The 14,011-nt window shown below is 43.7% G+C and overlaps 40 non-coding genes and 21 pseudogenes across 40 annotated transcripts; all 61 read right to left on the bottom strand.

Annotated features, from left to right (window-relative positions):
* Window positions 1–331: 331 nt before the first annotated feature.
* LOC131728904 (5S ribosomal RNA) lies at window positions 332–450 on the bottom strand. The gene has a single exon (XR_009322904.1). It is a non-coding gene; the product is annotated as a 5S ribosomal RNA (ribosomal RNA).
* A 102-nt stretch (window positions 451–552) lies between these two features.
* LOC131728902 (5S ribosomal RNA) lies at window positions 553–671 on the bottom strand. Its single transcript, XR_009322902.1, has one exon. It is a non-coding gene; the product is annotated as a 5S ribosomal RNA (ribosomal RNA).
* A 101-nt stretch (window positions 672–772) lies between these two features.
* Window positions 773–894, bottom strand: LOC131729097 (5S ribosomal RNA; annotated as a pseudogene).
* A 100-nt stretch (window positions 895–994) lies between these two features.
* On the bottom strand, window positions 995–1,103 carry LOC131729141 (5S ribosomal RNA; annotated as a pseudogene).
* Window positions 1,104–1,218: 115 nt separating this feature from the next.
* Window positions 1,219–1,338, bottom strand: LOC131729048 (5S ribosomal RNA). The gene has a single exon (XR_009323050.1). It is a non-coding gene; the product is annotated as a 5S ribosomal RNA (ribosomal RNA).
* A 101-nt stretch (window positions 1,339–1,439) lies between these two features.
* Window positions 1,440–1,558, bottom strand: LOC131729003 (5S ribosomal RNA). The gene has a single exon (XR_009323003.1). It is a non-coding gene; the product is annotated as a 5S ribosomal RNA (ribosomal RNA).
* A 100-nt stretch (window positions 1,559–1,658) lies between these two features.
* On the bottom strand, window positions 1,659–1,779 carry LOC131729089 (5S ribosomal RNA; annotated as a pseudogene).
* A 116-nt stretch (window positions 1,780–1,895) lies between these two features.
* On the bottom strand, window positions 1,896–2,014 carry LOC131728953 (5S ribosomal RNA). Its single transcript, XR_009322953.1, has one exon. It is a non-coding gene; the product is annotated as a 5S ribosomal RNA (ribosomal RNA).
* Window positions 2,015–2,116: 102 nt separating this feature from the next.
* Window positions 2,117–2,225, bottom strand: LOC131729137 (5S ribosomal RNA; annotated as a pseudogene).
* A 117-nt stretch (window positions 2,226–2,342) lies between these two features.
* Window positions 2,343–2,461, bottom strand: LOC131729232 (5S ribosomal RNA). Its single transcript, XR_009323183.1, has one exon. It is a non-coding gene; the product is annotated as a 5S ribosomal RNA (ribosomal RNA).
* Window positions 2,462–2,561: 100 nt separating this feature from the next.
* Window positions 2,562–2,672, bottom strand: LOC131729142 (5S ribosomal RNA; annotated as a pseudogene).
* Window positions 2,673–2,772: 100 nt separating this feature from the next.
* Window positions 2,773–2,892, bottom strand: LOC131729085 (5S ribosomal RNA; annotated as a pseudogene).
* A 116-nt stretch (window positions 2,893–3,008) lies between these two features.
* On the bottom strand, window positions 3,009–3,128 carry LOC131729074 (5S ribosomal RNA; annotated as a pseudogene).
* Window positions 3,129–3,231: 103 nt separating this feature from the next.
* LOC131729135 (5S ribosomal RNA) lies at window positions 3,232–3,340 on the bottom strand (annotated as a pseudogene).
* A 100-nt stretch (window positions 3,341–3,440) lies between these two features.
* LOC131729056 (5S ribosomal RNA) lies at window positions 3,441–3,560 on the bottom strand. Its single transcript, XR_009323059.1, has one exon. It is a non-coding gene; the product is annotated as a 5S ribosomal RNA (ribosomal RNA).
* A 115-nt stretch (window positions 3,561–3,675) lies between these two features.
* LOC131729055 (5S ribosomal RNA) lies at window positions 3,676–3,795 on the bottom strand. The gene has a single exon (XR_009323058.1). It is a non-coding gene; the product is annotated as a 5S ribosomal RNA (ribosomal RNA).
* Window positions 3,796–3,896: 101 nt separating this feature from the next.
* Window positions 3,897–4,015, bottom strand: LOC131729065 (5S ribosomal RNA). The gene has a single exon (XR_009323070.1). It is a non-coding gene; the product is annotated as a 5S ribosomal RNA (ribosomal RNA).
* A 114-nt stretch (window positions 4,016–4,129) lies between these two features.
* Window positions 4,130–4,248, bottom strand: LOC131728910 (5S ribosomal RNA). The gene has a single exon (XR_009322910.1). It is a non-coding gene; the product is annotated as a 5S ribosomal RNA (ribosomal RNA).
* Window positions 4,249–4,363: 115 nt separating this feature from the next.
* Window positions 4,364–4,492, bottom strand: LOC131729078 (5S ribosomal RNA; annotated as a pseudogene).
* Window positions 4,493–4,594: 102 nt separating this feature from the next.
* On the bottom strand, window positions 4,595–4,713 carry LOC131729040 (5S ribosomal RNA). Its single transcript, XR_009323040.1, has one exon. It is a non-coding gene; the product is annotated as a 5S ribosomal RNA (ribosomal RNA).
* Window positions 4,714–4,827: 114 nt separating this feature from the next.
* LOC131728985 (5S ribosomal RNA) lies at window positions 4,828–4,946 on the bottom strand. Its single transcript, XR_009322985.1, has one exon. It is a non-coding gene; the product is annotated as a 5S ribosomal RNA (ribosomal RNA).
* A 101-nt stretch (window positions 4,947–5,047) lies between these two features.
* Window positions 5,048–5,166, bottom strand: LOC131729128 (5S ribosomal RNA; annotated as a pseudogene).
* A 101-nt stretch (window positions 5,167–5,267) lies between these two features.
* On the bottom strand, window positions 5,268–5,386 carry LOC131729096 (5S ribosomal RNA; annotated as a pseudogene).
* A 115-nt stretch (window positions 5,387–5,501) lies between these two features.
* On the bottom strand, window positions 5,502–5,621 carry LOC131729093 (5S ribosomal RNA; annotated as a pseudogene).
* Window positions 5,622–5,718: 97 nt separating this feature from the next.
* LOC131729448 (5S ribosomal RNA) lies at window positions 5,719–5,837 on the bottom strand. Its single transcript, XR_009323400.1, has one exon. It is a non-coding gene; the product is annotated as a 5S ribosomal RNA (ribosomal RNA).
* A 101-nt stretch (window positions 5,838–5,938) lies between these two features.
* LOC131728901 (5S ribosomal RNA) lies at window positions 5,939–6,057 on the bottom strand. Its single transcript, XR_009322901.1, has one exon. It is a non-coding gene; the product is annotated as a 5S ribosomal RNA (ribosomal RNA).
* Window positions 6,058–6,172: 115 nt separating this feature from the next.
* Window positions 6,173–6,294, bottom strand: LOC131729127 (5S ribosomal RNA; annotated as a pseudogene).
* Window positions 6,295–6,394: 100 nt separating this feature from the next.
* LOC131729027 (5S ribosomal RNA) lies at window positions 6,395–6,513 on the bottom strand. The gene has a single exon (XR_009323027.1). It is a non-coding gene; the product is annotated as a 5S ribosomal RNA (ribosomal RNA).
* Window positions 6,514–6,613: 100 nt separating this feature from the next.
* LOC131728959 (5S ribosomal RNA) lies at window positions 6,614–6,732 on the bottom strand. Its single transcript, XR_009322959.1, has one exon. It is a non-coding gene; the product is annotated as a 5S ribosomal RNA (ribosomal RNA).
* A 117-nt stretch (window positions 6,733–6,849) lies between these two features.
* Window positions 6,850–6,969, bottom strand: LOC131729095 (5S ribosomal RNA; annotated as a pseudogene).
* Window positions 6,970–7,086: 117 nt separating this feature from the next.
* Window positions 7,087–7,205, bottom strand: LOC131728900 (5S ribosomal RNA). Its single transcript, XR_009322900.1, has one exon. It is a non-coding gene; the product is annotated as a 5S ribosomal RNA (ribosomal RNA).
* A 101-nt stretch (window positions 7,206–7,306) lies between these two features.
* On the bottom strand, window positions 7,307–7,425 carry LOC131728899 (5S ribosomal RNA). The gene has a single exon (XR_009322899.1). It is a non-coding gene; the product is annotated as a 5S ribosomal RNA (ribosomal RNA).
* A 114-nt stretch (window positions 7,426–7,539) lies between these two features.
* On the bottom strand, window positions 7,540–7,658 carry LOC131728898 (5S ribosomal RNA). The gene has a single exon (XR_009322898.1). It is a non-coding gene; the product is annotated as a 5S ribosomal RNA (ribosomal RNA).
* A 100-nt stretch (window positions 7,659–7,758) lies between these two features.
* Window positions 7,759–7,877, bottom strand: LOC131728896 (5S ribosomal RNA). The gene has a single exon (XR_009322896.1). It is a non-coding gene; the product is annotated as a 5S ribosomal RNA (ribosomal RNA).
* A 100-nt stretch (window positions 7,878–7,977) lies between these two features.
* LOC131728895 (5S ribosomal RNA) lies at window positions 7,978–8,096 on the bottom strand. Its single transcript, XR_009322895.1, has one exon. It is a non-coding gene; the product is annotated as a 5S ribosomal RNA (ribosomal RNA).
* A 100-nt stretch (window positions 8,097–8,196) lies between these two features.
* LOC131728894 (5S ribosomal RNA) lies at window positions 8,197–8,315 on the bottom strand. The gene has a single exon (XR_009322894.1). It is a non-coding gene; the product is annotated as a 5S ribosomal RNA (ribosomal RNA).
* Window positions 8,316–8,415: 100 nt separating this feature from the next.
* LOC131728893 (5S ribosomal RNA) lies at window positions 8,416–8,534 on the bottom strand. The gene has a single exon (XR_009322893.1). It is a non-coding gene; the product is annotated as a 5S ribosomal RNA (ribosomal RNA).
* Window positions 8,535–8,648: 114 nt separating this feature from the next.
* On the bottom strand, window positions 8,649–8,757 carry LOC131729126 (5S ribosomal RNA; annotated as a pseudogene).
* A 100-nt stretch (window positions 8,758–8,857) lies between these two features.
* LOC131729124 (5S ribosomal RNA) lies at window positions 8,858–8,966 on the bottom strand (annotated as a pseudogene).
* Window positions 8,967–9,080: 114 nt separating this feature from the next.
* LOC131728892 (5S ribosomal RNA) lies at window positions 9,081–9,199 on the bottom strand. Its single transcript, XR_009322892.1, has one exon. It is a non-coding gene; the product is annotated as a 5S ribosomal RNA (ribosomal RNA).
* A 114-nt stretch (window positions 9,200–9,313) lies between these two features.
* Window positions 9,314–9,432, bottom strand: LOC131728890 (5S ribosomal RNA). The gene has a single exon (XR_009322890.1). It is a non-coding gene; the product is annotated as a 5S ribosomal RNA (ribosomal RNA).
* A 114-nt stretch (window positions 9,433–9,546) lies between these two features.
* Window positions 9,547–9,655, bottom strand: LOC131729130 (5S ribosomal RNA; annotated as a pseudogene).
* Window positions 9,656–9,755: 100 nt separating this feature from the next.
* Window positions 9,756–9,874, bottom strand: LOC131728917 (5S ribosomal RNA). The gene has a single exon (XR_009322917.1). It is a non-coding gene; the product is annotated as a 5S ribosomal RNA (ribosomal RNA).
* Window positions 9,875–9,988: 114 nt separating this feature from the next.
* Window positions 9,989–10,097, bottom strand: LOC131729123 (5S ribosomal RNA; annotated as a pseudogene).
* Window positions 10,098–10,197: 100 nt separating this feature from the next.
* Window positions 10,198–10,316, bottom strand: LOC131728889 (5S ribosomal RNA). The gene has a single exon (XR_009322889.1). It is a non-coding gene; the product is annotated as a 5S ribosomal RNA (ribosomal RNA).
* A 114-nt stretch (window positions 10,317–10,430) lies between these two features.
* Window positions 10,431–10,549, bottom strand: LOC131728888 (5S ribosomal RNA). The gene has a single exon (XR_009322888.1). It is a non-coding gene; the product is annotated as a 5S ribosomal RNA (ribosomal RNA).
* A 114-nt stretch (window positions 10,550–10,663) lies between these two features.
* Window positions 10,664–10,782, bottom strand: LOC131728979 (5S ribosomal RNA). The gene has a single exon (XR_009322979.1). It is a non-coding gene; the product is annotated as a 5S ribosomal RNA (ribosomal RNA).
* Window positions 10,783–10,882: 100 nt separating this feature from the next.
* LOC131728887 (5S ribosomal RNA) lies at window positions 10,883–11,001 on the bottom strand. The gene has a single exon (XR_009322887.1). It is a non-coding gene; the product is annotated as a 5S ribosomal RNA (ribosomal RNA).
* Window positions 11,002–11,115: 114 nt separating this feature from the next.
* On the bottom strand, window positions 11,116–11,234 carry LOC131728886 (5S ribosomal RNA). The gene has a single exon (XR_009322886.1). It is a non-coding gene; the product is annotated as a 5S ribosomal RNA (ribosomal RNA).
* Window positions 11,235–11,331: 97 nt separating this feature from the next.
* LOC131728885 (5S ribosomal RNA) lies at window positions 11,332–11,450 on the bottom strand. Its single transcript, XR_009322885.1, has one exon. It is a non-coding gene; the product is annotated as a 5S ribosomal RNA (ribosomal RNA).
* Window positions 11,451–11,564: 114 nt separating this feature from the next.
* LOC131728884 (5S ribosomal RNA) lies at window positions 11,565–11,683 on the bottom strand. The gene has a single exon (XR_009322884.1). It is a non-coding gene; the product is annotated as a 5S ribosomal RNA (ribosomal RNA).
* A 100-nt stretch (window positions 11,684–11,783) lies between these two features.
* LOC131729122 (5S ribosomal RNA) lies at window positions 11,784–11,892 on the bottom strand (annotated as a pseudogene).
* Window positions 11,893–12,007: 115 nt separating this feature from the next.
* On the bottom strand, window positions 12,008–12,126 carry LOC131728883 (5S ribosomal RNA). Its single transcript, XR_009322883.1, has one exon. It is a non-coding gene; the product is annotated as a 5S ribosomal RNA (ribosomal RNA).
* Window positions 12,127–12,240: 114 nt separating this feature from the next.
* Window positions 12,241–12,349, bottom strand: LOC131729121 (5S ribosomal RNA; annotated as a pseudogene).
* Window positions 12,350–12,449: 100 nt separating this feature from the next.
* Window positions 12,450–12,568, bottom strand: LOC131728882 (5S ribosomal RNA). Its single transcript, XR_009322882.1, has one exon. It is a non-coding gene; the product is annotated as a 5S ribosomal RNA (ribosomal RNA).
* Window positions 12,569–12,682: 114 nt separating this feature from the next.
* On the bottom strand, window positions 12,683–12,791 carry LOC131729120 (5S ribosomal RNA; annotated as a pseudogene).
* A 100-nt stretch (window positions 12,792–12,891) lies between these two features.
* LOC131728881 (5S ribosomal RNA) lies at window positions 12,892–13,010 on the bottom strand. Its single transcript, XR_009322881.1, has one exon. It is a non-coding gene; the product is annotated as a 5S ribosomal RNA (ribosomal RNA).
* Window positions 13,011–13,110: 100 nt separating this feature from the next.
* On the bottom strand, window positions 13,111–13,229 carry LOC131728879 (5S ribosomal RNA). Its single transcript, XR_009322879.1, has one exon. It is a non-coding gene; the product is annotated as a 5S ribosomal RNA (ribosomal RNA).
* Window positions 13,230–13,343: 114 nt separating this feature from the next.
* On the bottom strand, window positions 13,344–13,462 carry LOC131728878 (5S ribosomal RNA). The gene has a single exon (XR_009322878.1). It is a non-coding gene; the product is annotated as a 5S ribosomal RNA (ribosomal RNA).
* A 114-nt stretch (window positions 13,463–13,576) lies between these two features.
* On the bottom strand, window positions 13,577–13,695 carry LOC131729053 (5S ribosomal RNA). The gene has a single exon (XR_009323056.1). It is a non-coding gene; the product is annotated as a 5S ribosomal RNA (ribosomal RNA).
* Window positions 13,696–13,809: 114 nt separating this feature from the next.
* LOC131728966 (5S ribosomal RNA) lies at window positions 13,810–13,928 on the bottom strand. Its single transcript, XR_009322966.1, has one exon. It is a non-coding gene; the product is annotated as a 5S ribosomal RNA (ribosomal RNA).
* Between the last annotated feature and the right edge of the window lie 83 nt (window positions 13,929–14,011).

Here is a 14,011-nt window from a genome sequence, read left to right as displayed (position 1 = left end):
TCTGCTTTCATGACTTTTATGTTTAGTGAGCTGGGGGTGATTCCTCCAAAATTTCCTTTTGTCCTCCACACATTTCAATTGTAAAATGTAAATTACAAAAATGTAATGCCTGCAGCACTTGATATTCCCAGGTGGTCTCCCAATCCAAGTAACTAACCAAGCCCAACATTGCTTAGCTTCTGAGATCAGACTTATTCAAGGTGGTGTGGCCGCAGGCGATTGCAGTTCTGCTTTCATGACATTTATGTTTAGTGAGCTGGGGGTGATTCCTCCAAAATTTCCTTTTGTCCTCCACACATTTCAATTGTAAAATGTAATTACAAAAATGTAATGCCTGCAGCACTTGATATTCCCAGGTGGTCTCCCATCCAAGTACTAACCAAGCCCAACATTGCTTAGCTTCTGAGATCAGACGAGATCAGGCTTATTCAAGGTGGTGTGGCCGCAGGCGATTGCATTTCTGCTTTCATGACTTTTATGTTTAGTGAGCTGGGGGGGTGATTCCTCCAAAATTTCCTTTTGTCCTCCACACATTTCAATTGTAAAATGTAATGCCTGCAGCACTTGATATTCCCAGGTGGTCTCCCATCCAAGTACTAACCAAGCCCAACATTGCTTAGCTTCTGAGATCAGACGAGATCAGGCTTATTCAAGGTGGTGTGGCCGCAGGCGATTGCTGTTCTGCTTTCATGACTTTTATGTTTAGTGAGCTGGGGGTGATTCCTCCAAAATTTCCTTTTGTCCTCCACACATTTTCAATTGTAAAATGTAATGCCTGCAGCACTTGATATTCCCAGGTGGTCTCCCATCCAAGTACTAACCAAGCCCAACATTGCTTAGCTTCTGAGATCAGACGAGATCAGGCTTATTCAAGGTGGTGGTTGGCCGGCAGGCGATTGCTGTTCTGCTTTCATGACTTTTATGTTTAGTGAGCTGGGGGTGATTCCTCCAAAATTTCCTTTTGTCCTCCACACATTTCAATTGTAAAATGTAATGCCTGCAGCACTTGATATTCCCAAGTGGTCTCCCATCCAAGTACTAACCAAGCCCAACATTGCTTAGCTTCTGAGATCAGACTTATTCAAGGTGGTGTGGCCGCAGATGATTGCAGTTCTGCTTTCATGACATTTATGTTTAGTGAGCTGGGGGGTGATTCCTCCAAAATTTCCTTTTGTCCTCCACACATTTCAATTGTATAATGTAATTACAAAAATGTAATGCCTGCAGCACTTGATATTCCCAGGTGGTCTCCCATCCAAGTACTAACCAAGCCCAACATTGCTTAGCTTCTGAGATCAGACGAGATCAGGCTTATTCAAGGTGGGTGTGGCCGCAGGCGATTGCATTTCTGCTTTCATGACTTTTATGTTTAGTGAGCTGGGGGGTGATTCCTCCAAAATTTCCTTTTGTCCTCCACACATTTCAATTGTAAAATGTAATGCCTGCAGCACTTGATATTCCCAGGTGGTCTCCCATCCAAGTACTAACCAAGACCAACATTGCTTAGCTTCTGAGATCAGACGAGATCAGGCTTATTCAAGGTGGTGTGGCCGCAGGCGATTGCATTTCTGCTTTCATGACTTTTATGTTTAGTGAGCTGGGGGTGATTCCTCCAAAATTTCCTTTTGTCCTCCACACATTTCAATTGTAAAATGTAATGCCTGCAGCAACTTGATATTCCCAGGTGGTCTCCCATCCAAGTACTAACCAAGCCCAACATTGCTTAGCTTCTGAGATCAGACCGAGATCAGGCTTATTCAAGGTGGTGTGGCCGCAGATGATTGCATTTTTGCTTTCATGACTTTTATGTTTAGTGAGCTGGGGGGGTGATTCCTCCAAAATTTCCTTTTGTCCTCCACACATTTCAATTGTAAAATGTAATTACAAAAATGTAATGCCTGCAGCACTTGATATTCCCAGGTGGTCTCCCATCCAAGTACTAACCAAGCCCAACATTGCTTAGCTTCTGAGATCAGACGAGATCAGGCTAATTCAAGGTGGTGTGGCCGCAGGCGATTGCATTTCTGCTTTCATGACTTTTATGTTTAGTGAGCTGGGGGTTGATTCCTCCAAAATTTCCTTTTGTCCTCCACACATTTCAATTGTAAAAATGTAATGCCTGCAGCACTTGATATTCCCAGGTGGTCTCCCATCCAAGTACTAACCAAGCCCAACATTGCTTAGCTTCTGAGATCAGACTTATTCAAGGTGGTGTGGCCGCAGGCGATTGCAGTTCTGCTTTCATGACATTTATGTTTAGTGAGCTGGGGGGGGTGATTCCTCCAAAATTTCCTTTTGTCCTCCACACATTTCAATTGTAAAATGTAATTACAAAAATGTAATGCCTGCAGCACTTGATACTCCCAGGTGGTCTCCCATCCAAGTACTAACCAAGCCCAACATTGCTTAGCTTCTGAGATCAGACGAGATCAGGTTTATTCAAGGTGGTGTGGCCGCAGGCGATTGCATTTCTGCTTTCATGACTTTTATGTTTAGTGAGCTGGGGGTGATTCCTCCAAAATTTCCTTTTGTCCTCCACACATTTCAATTGTAAAATGTAATGCCTGCAGCACTTGGTATTCCCAGGTGGTCTCCCATCCAAGTACTAACCAAGCCCAACATTGCTTAGCTTCTGAGATCAGGCTTATTCAAGGTGGTTGTGGGCCGCAGGCGATTGCATTTCTGCTTTCATGACTTTTATGTTTAGTGAGCTGGGGGCGATTCCTCCAAAATTTCCTTTTGTCCTCCACACATTTCAATTGTAAAATGTAATGCCTGCAGCACTTGATATTCCCAGGTGGTCTCCCATCCAAGTACTAACCAAGCCCAACATTGCTTAGCTTCTGAGATCAGACGAGATCAGGCTTATTCAAGGTGGTGTGGGCCGCAGATGATTGCATTTCTGCTTTCATGACTTTTATGTTTAGTGAGCTGGGGGGTGATTCCTCCAAAATTTCCTTTTGTCCTCCACACATTTCAATTGTAAAAATGTAATTACAAAAATGTAATGCCTGCAGCACTTGATATTCCCAGGTGGTCTCCCATCCAAGTACTAACCAAGCCCAACATTGCTTAGCTTCTGAGATCAGACGAGATCAGGCTAATTCAAGGTGGTGTGGGCCGCAGGCGATTGCATTTCTGCTTTCATGACTTAAATGTTTAGTGAGCTGGGGGGTGATTCCTCCAAAATTTTCCCTTTTGTCCTCCACACATTTCAATTGTAAAATGTAATGCCTGCAGCACTTGATATTCCCAGGTGGTCTCCCATCCAAGTACTAACCAAGCCCAACATTGCTTAGCTTCTGAGATCAGACTTATTCAAGGTGGTGTGGCCGCAGGCGATTGCAGTTCTGCTTTCATGACATTTATGTTTAGTGAGCTGGGGGTGATTCCTCCAAAATTTCCTTTTGTCCTCCACACATTTCAATTGTAAAATGTAATGCCTGCAGCACTTGATATTCCCAGGTGGTCTCCCATCCAAGTACTAACCAAGCCCAACATTGCTTAGCTTCTGAGATCAGACGAGATCAGGCTTATTCAAGGTGGTGTGGGCCGCAGGCGGATTGCATTTCTGCTTTCATGACTTTTATGTTTAGTGAGCTGGGGGTGATTCCTCCAAAATTTCCTTTTGTCCTCCACACATTTCAATTGTAAAATGTAATTACAAAAATGTAATGCCTGCAGCACTTGATATTCCCAGGTGGTCTCCCATCCAAGTACTAACCAAGCCCAACATTGCTTAGCTTCTGAGATCAGACGAGATCAGGCTTATTCAAGGTGGTGTGGGCCGCAGGCGATTGCATTTCTGCTTTCATGACTTTTATGTTTAGTGAGCTGGGGGGTGATTCCTCCAAAATTTCCTTTTGTCCTCCACACATTTCAATTGTAAAATGTAATGCCTGCAGCACTTGATATTCCCAGGTGGTCTCCCATCCAAGTACTAACCAAGCCCAACATTGCTAATCTTCTGAGATCAGACGAGATCAGGCTTATTCAAGGTGGTGTGGCCGCAGGCGACTGCATTTCTGCTTTCATGACTTTTATGTTTAGTGAGCTGGGGGTGATTTCTCCAAAATTTCCTTTTGTCCTCCACACATTTCAATTGTAAAATGTAATTACAAAAATGTAATGCCTGCAGCACTTGATATTCCCAGGTGGTCTCCCATCCAAGTACTAACCAAGCCCAACATTGCTTAGCTTCTGAGATCAGACGAGATCAGGCTTATTCAAGGTGGTGTGGCTGCAGGCGATTGCATTTCTGCTTTCATGACTTTTATGTTTAGTGAGCTGGGGGGTGATTCCTCCAAAATTTCCTTTTATCCTCCACACATTTCAATTGTAAAATGTAATTACAAAAATGTAATGCCTGCAGCACTTGATATTCCCAGGTGGTCTCCCATCCAAGTACTAACCAAGCCCAACATTGCTTAGCTTCTGAGATCAGACGAGATCAGGCGAGATCAGGCTTATTCAAGGTGGTGTGGCCGCAGGCGATTGCATTTCTGCTTTCATGACTTTTATGTGTTAGTGAGCTGGGGGTGATTCCTTCCAAAATTTCATTTTGTCCTCCACACATTTCAATTCTAAAATGTAATGCCTGCAGCACTTGATATTCCCAGGTGGTCTCCCATCCAAGTACTAACCAAGCCCAACATTGCTTAGCTTCTGAGATCAGACGAGATCAGACTTATTCAAGGGGGTGTGGCCGCAGGCTTTTGCAGTTCTGCTTTCATGACTTTTATGTTTAGTGAGCTGGGGGTGATTCCTCCAAAATTTCCTTTTGTCCTCCACACATTTCAATTGTAAAATGTAATTACAAAAATGTAATGCCTGCAGCACTTGATATTCCCAGGTGGTCTCCCATCCAAGTACTAACCAAACCCAACATTGCTTAGCTTCTGAGATCAGACGAGATCAGGCTTATTCAAGGTGGTGTGGCCGCAGGCGATTGCATTTCTGCTTTTCATGACTTTTATGTTTAGTGAGCTGGGGGTGATTCCTCCAAAATTTCCTTTTGTCCTCCACACATTTCAATTGTAAAATGTAATGCCTGCAGCACTTGATATTCCCAGGTGGTCTCCCATCCAAGTACTAACCAAAGCCCAACATTGCTAGCTTCTGAGATCAGACGAGATCAGGCTTATTCAAGGTGGTGTGGCCGCAGGCGATTGCATTTCTGCTTTCATGACTTTTATGGTTTAGTGATCTGGGGGTGATTCCTCCAAAATTTCCTTTTGTCCTCCACACATTTCAATTGTAAAATGTAATACCTGCAGCACTTGATATTCCCAGGTGGTCTCCCATCCAAGTACTAACCAAGCCCAACATTGCTTAGCTTCTGAGATTAGACGAGATCAGGCTTATTCAAGGTGGTGTGGCAGCAGTCGATTGCATTTCTGCTTTCATGACTTTTATGTTTAGTGAGCTGGGGGGTGATTCCTATAAAATTTCCTTTTGTCCTCCACACATTTCAATTGTAAAATGTAATTACAAAAATGTAATGCCTGCAGCACTTGATATTCCCAGGTGGTATCCCATCCAAGTACTAACCAAGCCCAACATTGCTTAGGTTCTGAGATCAGACGAGATCAGGCTTATTCAAGGTGGGTGTGGCCGCAGATGATTGCATTTCTGCTTTCATAACTTTTATGTTTAGTGAGCTGGGGGTGATTCCTCCAAAATTTCCTTTTGTCCACACATTTCAATTGTAAAATGTAATGCCTGCGGCACTTGATATTCCCAGGTGGTCTCCCATCCAAGTACTAACCAAGCCCAACATTGCTTAGCTTCTGAGATCAGACGAGATCAGGCTCATTCAAGGTGGTGTGGCCGCAGGCGATTGCATTTCTGCTTTCATGACTTTTATGTTAAGTGAGCTGGGGGTGATTCCTCCAAAATTTCCTTTTTGTCCTCCACACATTTCAATTGTAAAATGTAATGCCTGCAGCACTTGATATTCCCAGGTGGTCTCCCATCCAAGTACTAACCAAGCCCAACATTGCTTAGCTTCTGAGATCAGACGAGATCAGGCTTATTCAAGGTGGTGTGGCCGCAGGCGATTGCATTTCTGCTTTCATGACTTTTATGTTTAGTGAGCTGGGGGGTGATTCCTCCAAAATTTCCTTTTGTCATCCACACATTTCAATTGTAAAATGTAATTACAAAAATGTAATGCCTGCAGCACTTGATATTCCCAGGTGGTCTCCCCATCCAAGTACTAACCAAGCCCAACATTGCTTAGCTTCTGAGATCAGAACGAGATCAGACCTTATTCAAGGTGGTGTGGCCGCAGGCGATTGCAGTTCTGCTTTCATGACTTTTATGTTAGTGAGCTGGGGGTGATTCCTCCCAAAATTTCCTTTTGTCCTCCACACATTTCAATTGTAAAATGTAATGCCTGCAGCACTTGATATTCCCAGGTGGTCTCCCATCCAAGTACTAACCAAGCCCAACATTGCTTAGCTTCTGAGATCAGACGAGATCAGGCTTATTCAAGGTGGTGTGGCCGCAGATGATTGCATTTCTGCTTTCATGACTTTTATGTTTAGTGATCTGGGGGTGATTCCTCCAAAATTTCCTTTTGTCCTCCACAAATTTCAATTGTAAAATGTAATACCTGCAGCACTTGATATTCCCAGGTGGTCTCCCATCCAAGTACTAACCAAGCCCAACATTGCTTAGCTTCTGAGATCAGACGAGATCAGGCTTATTCAAGGTGGTGTGGCCGCAGGCGATTGCATTTCTGCTTTCATGACTTTTATGTTTAGTGAGCTGGGGGGGTGATTCCTCCAAAATTTCCTTTTTGTCCTCCACACATTTCAATTGTAAAATGTAATTACAAAAATGTAATGCCTGCAGCACTTGATATTCCCAGGTGGTCTCCCATCCAAGTACTAACCAAGCCCAAACATTGCTTAGCTTCTTAGATCATATGAGATCAGGCTTATTCAAGGTGGTGTGGCCGCAGGCGATTGCATTTCTGCTTTCATGACTTTTATGTTTTAGTGAGCTGGGGGTGGATTCCTCCAAAATTTCCTTTTGTCCCTCCACACATTTCAATTGTAAAATGTAATTACAAAAATGTAATGCCTGCAGCACTTGATATTCCCAGGTGGTCTCCCATCCAAGTACTAACCAAGCCCAACATTGCTTAGCTTCTGAGATCAGACGAGATCAGGCTTATTCAAGGTGGTGTGGCCGCAGGCGATTGCATTTCTGCTTTCATGACTTTTATGTTTAGTGAGCTGGGGGTGATTCCTCCAAAATTTCCTTTTGTCCTCCCACACATTTCAATTGTAAAATGTAATGCCTGCAGCACTTGATATTCCCAGGTGGTCTCCCATCCAAGTACTAACCAAGCCCAACATTGCTTAGCTTCTGAGATCAGACGAGATCAGGCTTATTCAAGGTGGTGTGGCCGCAGGCGATTGCATTTCTGCTTTCATGACTTTTATGTTTAGTGAGCTGGGGGTGATTCCTCCAAAATTTCCTTTTGTCCTCCACACATTTCAATTGTAAAATGTAATTACAAAAATGTAATGCCTGCAGCACTTGATATTCCCAGGTGGTCTCCCATCCAAGTACTAACCAAGCCCAACATTGCTTAGCTTCTGAGATCAGACGAGATCAGGCTTATTCAAGGTGGTGTGGCCGCAGGCGATTGCATTTCTGCTTTCATGACTTTTATGTTTAGTGAGCTGGGGGTGATTCCTCCAAAATTTCCTTTTGTCCTCCACACATTTCAATTGTAAAATGTAATGCCTGCAGCACTTGATATTCCCAGGTGGTCTCCCATCCAAGTACTAACCAAGCCCAACATTGCTTAGCTTCTGAGATCAGACGAGATCAGGCTTATTCAAGGTGGTGTGGCCGCAGGCGATTGCATTTCTGCTTTCATGACTTTTATGTTTAGTGAGCTGGGGGTGATTCCTCCAAAATTTCCTTTTGTCCTCCACACATTTCAATTGTAAAATGTAATGCCTGCAGCACTTGATATTCCCAGGTGGTCTCCCATCCAAGTACTAACCAAGCCCAACATTGCTTAGCTTCTGAGATCAGACGAGATCAGGCTTATTCAAGGTGGTGTGGCCGCAGGCGATTGCATTTCTGCTTTCATGACTTTTTTGTTTAGTGAGCTGGGGGTGATTCCTCCAAAATTTCCTTTTGTCCTCCACACATTTCAATTGTAAAATGTAATGCCTGCAGCACTTGATATTCCCAGGTGGTCTCCCATCCAAGTACTAACCAAGCCCAACATTGCTTAGCTTCTGAGATCAGACGAGATCAGGCTTATTCAAGGTGGTGTGGCCGCAGGCGATTGCATTTCTGCTTTCATGACTTTTATGTTTAGTGAGCTGGGGGTGATTCCTCCAAAATTTCCTTTTGTCCTCCACACATTTCAATTGTAAAATGTAATGCCTGCAGCACTTGATATTCCCAGGTGGTCTCCCATCCAAGTACTAACCAAGCCCAACATTGCTTAGCTTCTGAGATCAGACGAGATCAGGCTTATTCAAGGTGGTGTGGCCGCAGGCGATTGCATTTCTGCTTTCATGACTTTTATGTTTAGTGAGCTGGGGGTGATTCCTCCAAAATTTCCTTTTGTCCTCCACACATTTCAATTGTAAAATGTAATTACTAAAATGTAATGCCTGCAGCACTTGATATTCCCAGGTGGTCTCCCATCCAAGTACTAACCAAGCCCAACATTGCTTAGCTTCTGAGATCAGGCTTATTCAAGGTGGTGTGGCCGCAGGCGATTGCATTTCTGCTTTCATGACTTTTATGTTTAGTGAGCTGGGGGTGATTCCTCCAAAATTTCCTTTTGTCCTCCACACATTTCAATTGTAAAATGTAATGCCTGCAGCACTTGATATTCCCAGGTGGTCTCCCATCCAAGTACTAACCAAGCCCAACATTGCTTAGCTTCTGAGATCAGGCTTATTCAAGGTGGTGTGGCCGCAGGCGATTGCATTTCTGCTTTCATGACTTTTATGTTTAGTGAGCTGGGGGTGATTCCTCCAAAATTTCCTTTTGTCCTCCACACATTTCTATTGTAAAATGTAATTACTAAAATGTAATGCCTGCAGCACTTGATATTCCCAGGTGGTCTCCCATCCAAGTACTAACCAAGCCCAACATTGCTTAGCTTCTGAGATCAGACGAGATCAGGCTTATTCAAGGTGGTGTGGCCGCAGGCGATTGCATTTCTGCTTTCATGACTTTTATGTTTAGTGAGCTGGGGGTGATTCCTCCAAAATTTCCTTTTGTCCTCCACACATTTCAATTGTAAAATGTAATTACAAAAATGTAATGCCTGCAGCACTTGATATTCCCAGGTGGTCTCCCATCCAAGTACTAACCAAGCCCAACATTGCTTAGCTTCTGAGATCAGACGAGATCAGGCTTATTCAAGGTGGTGTGGCCGCAGGCGATTGCATTTCTGCTTTCATGACTTTTATGTTTAGTGAGCTGGGGGTGATTCCTCCAAAATTTCCTTTTGTCCTCCACACATTTCAATTGTAAAATGTAATTACTAAAATGTAATGCCTGCAGCACTTGATATTCCCAGGTGGTCTCCCATCCAAGTACTAACCAAGCCCAACATTGTTTAGCTTCTGAGATCAGGCTTATTCAAGGTGGTGTGGCCGCAGGCGATTGCATTTCTGCTTTCATGACTTTTATGTTTAGTGAGCTGGGGGTGATTCCTCCAAAATTTCCTTTTGTCCTCCACACATTTCAATTTTAAAATGTAATGCCTGCAGCACTTGATATTCCCAGGTGGTCTCCCACCCAAGTACTAACCAAGCCCAACATTGCTTAGCTTCTGAGATCAGACGAGATCAGGCTTATTCAAGGTGGTGTGGCCGCAGGCGATTGCATTTCTGCTTTCATGACTTTTATGTTTAGTGAGCTGGGGGTGATTCCTCCAAAATTTCCTTTTGTCCTCCACACATTTCAATTGTAAAATGTAATTACTAAAATGTAATGCCTGCAGCACTTGATATTCCCAGGTGGTCTCCCATCCAAGTACTAACCAAGCCCAACATTGCTTAGCTTCTGAGATCAGGCTTATTCAAGGTGGTGTGGCCGCAGGCGATTGCATTTCTGCTTTCATGACTTTTATGTTTAGTGAGCTGGGGGTGATTCCTCCAAAATTTCCTTTTGTCCTCCACACATTTCAATTGTAAAATGTAATGCCTGCAGCACTTGATATTCCCAGGTGGTCTCCCATCCAAGTACTAACCAAGCCCAACATTGCTTAGCTTCTGAGATCAGACGAGATCAGGCTTATTCAAGGTGGTGTGGCCGCAGGCGATTGCATTTCTGCTTTCATGACTTTTATGTTTAGTGAGCTGGGGGTGATTCCTCCAAAATTTCCTTTTGTCCTCCACACATTTCAATTGTAAAATGTAATTACAAAAATGTAATGCCTGCAGCACTTGATATTCCCAGGTGGTCTCCCATCCAAGTACTAACCAAGCCCAACATTGCTTAGCTTCTGAGATCAGACGAGATCAGGCTTATTCAAGGTGGTGTGGCCGCAGGCGATTGCATTTCTGCTTTCATGACTTTTATGTTTAGTGAGCTGGGGGTGATTCCTCCAAAATTTCCTTTTGTTCTCCACACATTTCAATTGTAAAATGTAATTACAAAAATGTAATGCCTGCAGCACTTGATATTCCCAGGTGGTCTCCCATCCAAGTACTAACCAAGCCCAACATTGCTTAGCTTTTGAGATCAGACGAGATCAGGCTTATTCAAGGTGGTGTGGCCGCAGGCGATGGCATTTCTGCTTTCATGACTTTTATGTTTAGTGAGCTGGGGGTGATTCCTCCAAAATTTCCTTTTGTCCTCCACACATTTCAATTGTAAAATGTAATGCCTGCAGCACTTGATATTCCCAGGTGGTCTCCCATCCAAGTACTAACCAAGCCCAACATTGCTTAGCTTCTGAGATCAGACGAGATCAGGCTTATTCAAGGTGGTGTGGCCGCAGGCGATTGCCTTTCTGCTTTCATGACTTTTATGTTTAGTGAGCTGGGGGTGATTCCTCCAAAATTTCCTTTTGTCCTCCACACATTTCAATTGTAAAATGTAATTACAAAAATGTAGTGCCTGCAGCACTTGATATTCCCAGGTGGTCTCCCATCCAAGTACTAACCAAGCCCAACATTGCTTAGCTTCTGAGATCAGACGAGATCAGGCTTATTCAAGGTGGTGTGGCCGCAGGCGATTGCATTTCTGCTTTCATGACTTTTATGTTTAGTGAGCTGGGGGTGATTCCTCCAAAATTTCCTTTTGTCCACACATTTCAATTGTAAAATGTAATGCCTGCAGCACTTGATATTCCCAGGTGGTCTCCCATCCAAGTACTAACCAAGCCCAACATTGCTTAGCTTCTGAGATCAGACGAGATCAGGCTTATTCAAGGTGGTGTGGCCGCAGGCGATTGCATTTCTGCTTTCATGACTTTTATGTTTAGTGAGCTGGGGGTGATTCCTCCAAAATTTCCTTTTGTCCTCCACACATTTCAATTGTAAAATGTAATTACAAAAATGTAATGCCTGCAGCACTTGATATTCCCAGGTGGTCTCCCATCCAAGTACTAACCAAGCCCAACATTGCTTAGCTTCTGAGATCAGACGAGATCAGGCTTATTCAAGGTGGTGTGGCCGCAGGCGATTGCATTTCTGCTTTCATGACTTTTATGTTTAGTGAGCTGGGGGTGATTCCTCCAAAATTTCCTTTTGTCCTCCACACATTTCAATTGTAAAATGTAATGCCTGCAGCACTTGATATTCCCAGGTGGTCTCCCATCCAAGTACTAACCAAGCCCAACATTGCTTAGCTTCTGAGATCAGGCTTATTCAAGGTGGTGTGGCCGCAGGCGATTGCATTTCTGCTTTCATGACTTTTATGTTTAGTGAGCTGGGGGTGATTCCTCCAAAATTTCCTTTTGTCCTCCACACATTTCAATTGTAAAATGTAATTACAAAAAATGTAATGCCTGCAGCACTTGATATTCCCAGGTGGTCTCCCATCCAAGTACTAACCAAGCCCAACATTGCTTAGCTTCTGAGATCAGACGAGATCAGGCTTATTCAAGGTGGTGTGGCCGCAGGCGATTGCATTTCTGCTTTCATGACTTTTATGTTTAGTGAGCTGGGGGTGATTCCTCCAAAATTTCCTTTTGTCCTCCACACATTTCAATTGTAAAATGTAATTACTAAAATGTAATGCCTGCAGCACTTGATATTCCCAGGTGGTCTCCCATCCAAGTACTAACCAAGCCCAACATTGCTTAGCTTCTGAGATCAGGCTTATTCAAGGTGGTGTGGCCGCAGGCGATTGCATTTCTGCTTTCATGACTTTTATGTTTAGTGAGCTGGGGGTGATTCCTCCAAAATTTCCTTTTGTCCTCCACACATTTCAATTGTAAAATGTAATGCCTGCAGCACTTGATATTCCCAGGTGGTCTCCCATCCAAGTACTAACCAAGCCCAACATTGCTTAGCTTCTGAGATCAGACGAGATCAGGCTTATTCAAGGTGGTGTGGCCGCAGGCGATTGCATTTCTGCTTTCATGACTTTTATGTTTAGTGAGCTGGGGGTGATTCCTCCAAAATTTCCTTTTGTCCTCCACACATTTCAATTGTAAAATGTAATTACTAAAATGTAATGCCTGCAGCACTTGATATTCCCAGGTGGTCTCCCATCCAAGTACTAACCAAGCCCAACATTGCTTAGCTTCTGAGATCAGGCTTATTCAAGGTGGTGTGGCCGCAGGCGATTGCATTTCTGCTTTCATGACTTTTATGTTTAGTGAGCTGGGGGTGATTCCTCCAAAATTTCCTTTTGTCCTCCACACATTTCAATTGTAAAATGTAATGCCTGCAGCACTTGATATTCCCAGGTGGTCTCCCATCCAAGTACTAACCAAGCCCAACATTGCTTAGCTTCTGAGATCAGACGAGATCAGGCTTATTCAAGGTGGTGTGGCCGCAGGCGATTGCATTTCTGCTTTCATGACTTTTATGTTTAGTGAGCTGGGGGTGATTCCTCCAAAATTTCCTTTTGTCCTCCACACATTTCAATTGTAAAATGTAATGCCTGCAGCACTTGATATTCCCAGGTGGTCTCCCATCCAAGTACTAACCAAGCCCAACATTGCTTAGCTTCTGAGATCAGACGAGATCAGGCTTATTCAAGGTGGTGTGGCCGCAGGCGATTGCATTTCTGCTTTCATGACTTTTATGTTTAGTGAGCTGGGGGTGATTCCTCCAAAATTTCCTTTTGTCCTCCACACATTTCAATTGTAAAATGTAATTACAAAAATGTAATGCCTGCAGCACTTGATATTCCCAGGTGGTCTCCCATCCAAGTACTAACCAAGCCCAACATTGCTTAGCTTCTGAGATCAGACGAGATCAGGCTTATTCAAGGTGGTGTGGCCGCAGGCGATTGCATTTCTGCTTTCATGACTTTTATGTTTAGTGAGCTGGGGGTGATTCCTCCAAAATTTCCTTTTGTCCTCCACACATTTCAATTGTAAAATGTAATTACAAAAATGTAATGCCTGCAGCACTTGATATTCCCAGGTGGTCTCCCATCCAAGTACTAACCAAGCCCAACATTGCTTAGCTTCTGAGATCAGACGAGATCAGGCTTATTCAAGGTGGTGTGGCCTCAGGCGATTGCATTTCTGCTTTCATGACTTTTATGTTTAGTGAGCTGGGGGTGATTCCTCCAAAATTTCCTTTTGTCCTCCACACATTTCAATTGTAAAATGTAATTACAAAAATGTAATGCCTGCAGCACTTGATATTCCCAGGTGGTCTCCCATCCAAGTACTAACCAAGCCCAACATTGCTTAGCTTCTGAGATCAGACGAGATCAGGCTTATTCAAGGTGGCGTGGCCGCAGGCGATTGCATTTCTGCTTTCATGACTTTTATGTTTAGTGAGCTGGGGGTGATTCCTCCAAAATTTCCTTTTGTCCTCCACACATT

The sequence above is a fragment of the Acipenser ruthenus genome, unplaced genomic scaffold (genome assembly GCF_902713425.1).
Source record: "Acipenser ruthenus unplaced genomic scaffold, fAciRut3.2 maternal haplotype, whole genome shotgun sequence".
NCBI classification, from domain to species: domain Eukaryota; kingdom Metazoa; phylum Chordata; class Actinopteri; order Acipenseriformes; family Acipenseridae; genus Acipenser; species Acipenser ruthenus.
This window is presented reverse-complemented; position numbering and strand designations above follow the sequence as displayed.